General features: G+C 37.5%; 1 protein-coding gene across 1 annotated transcript in view; it reads left to right on the top strand.

Annotated features, from left to right (window-relative positions):
• si:ch211-210g13.5 (inactive phospholipase C-like protein 2) overlaps window positions 1-1,916 on the top strand; it is a 65,978-nt gene that overhangs the window by 49,511 nt on the left and 14,551 nt on the right. The gene's annotated exons all lie outside the window — the stretch shown is intronic.

Genomic DNA, 1,916 nt, shown 5'->3' with positions numbered 1-1,916 from the left:
TGTGTGTGTGTGTGTGTGTGTGTGTGTGTGTGTGTGTGTGTGTGTGTGTGTGTGTGTGTTGTTTATAAATGCTTGCAACTTCAAGAGAGCGTGGCTGCCAACACAAGGCCGTTTACTGTATAATTTCAGATTGTAGTTCATGTCCCGAGTCACCCACAATTGGGACTTTGTCAGTGTGAGCTACTTACAAGACCAGAATGTAATGCAACTTAGAGATATGCTGCATATTTTTTTCACTTTTGTAAATGGCCATGAAATTAACAGTACTAACTCCAGTCTGTGGGGTTTAGTGAAGATTTTTCATTTAGAAATATAGATTGATGACATATTATACATGAACATTTTTTCTATTTCTATTGTCATCTTAACCCATACCCATTATGACATTTTTGTCCCAAATGGCTTCCCTTTTCATAATTTCTGCATTTAAACTAGTTTTTTTTGAAAAGATCAAAACAAGAAGAGGCATGTGCATGACACACACACACACACACACACTTTAAGAGTCCACTTCCTGTCTCCCACATGAGTGTGAAACTTCATTAGCCTCCTCCTCTGTGCTGTAGCGATAGTCCAGCTGCTCCTCATCAGCACTGTGGTATGATGTCTATGGCTGAGAGTATAACTTTTCCATTAATAATACTGATACTAACAGAGAGACCTGTTTAAAGCATGTTTTGTTAGATAATTAGGAAATAATGTCTGTTTTAAGACTCATTAACTGCTGACATACCAAACACGTTGCTTGCAAGTACATTCGTCTTGTGAATTTTACCCAACTTATTTATATAATTGCATAAAAGACAAAAGAAAGCTCAGCCTTGTTGTTTATATGCCCAATTAATTCGAAAGAATTTTCTGATTATGATCTGACCAGAATTAATCTAATCAGACATTTACATGGCAGCTTTGTTGCCTTAATTGGGTTAGGCTGAATTGTTATTGTCTCTGTAAACGTAGCAATTAAGAGCTCATTCCAAATACTTCAAACTGAGCCCTGACTGAGGGGATCAAATCTGTTATAAATGAACAAAAACAATGTGGCAGGAAAGACAACTCTAATTTTTTTTTTGAATTGTTTACCTCTTAGCATTTTTATTTGTTCTCATCTTTATATTCATTGATTGACCACAACATTAAAACCACTAACCTGCCAAAATAGCTCTGGCATAAGCTACCTCAGGGGATGACAGGCACTGTAATGTTGGCAGTCCATCCTGTTGCTTAGAGCCCTGTATTACGAAGCATACCCAGACTATCTTTCCATTATCTGGATTCACTTACCCTAATACTGGCAATTGGGATAAGCAGTCACTCAAAGCTGGTTATCAACTCGTTAAGTTAACCCAAGATTTCCCCCCTGCTCGTTCACATGAAAAGAGCAGTGTTGGCAGCATCTGATCAATCACAGACATGAAGGAGTATATCAGAAGTAGAGCAGCTGATTTTACAAAGGAAGATAAAACTATACCACAGAAAAATATGCAGCTTTTAAACACATAATACAGTGCAGTGTGAGAGTGTGTGAGAGTAAAAACACTATAGAGTAAATATAATGTAGTGCTGAAAGTGTCTGCTTTGAAGACTGGAAAGAAAGCTGGCAAAAATGCTGACTTTGTAATTTAACAGACTTATCAGTATCATAGCTCTATCATTAAAAGCTTCCTGTCGTGTTCGACTCAAATCTTTACAACTTACAACTTTACAACTTAAAACACTCATAAATATTGTGTTTTACATCTGATTGCCTCAAGGCCTTAAGCCATCCTCCACACTATGCACTTGAACGTATGAAAGTGATGTGCACCTCTTTCATTGAATTTTGAGTGTTTTTTATCAACCTAGTTACATCTGTGGTGTTCCCGATCAAAAGTGAGCGCCATAGGAAATGAATGGGAATCCACTCGAACCCCCCC

The sequence above is a fragment of the Haplochromis burtoni genome, unplaced genomic scaffold (genome assembly GCF_018398535.1).
Source record: "Haplochromis burtoni strain Fernald_Lab_line unplaced genomic scaffold, NCSU_Asbu1 Contig_21, whole genome shotgun sequence".
In the NCBI taxonomy this organism is placed as follows: Eukaryota; Metazoa; Chordata; class Actinopteri; order Cichliformes; family Cichlidae; genus Haplochromis; species Haplochromis burtoni.
This window is presented reverse-complemented; position numbering and strand designations above follow the sequence as displayed.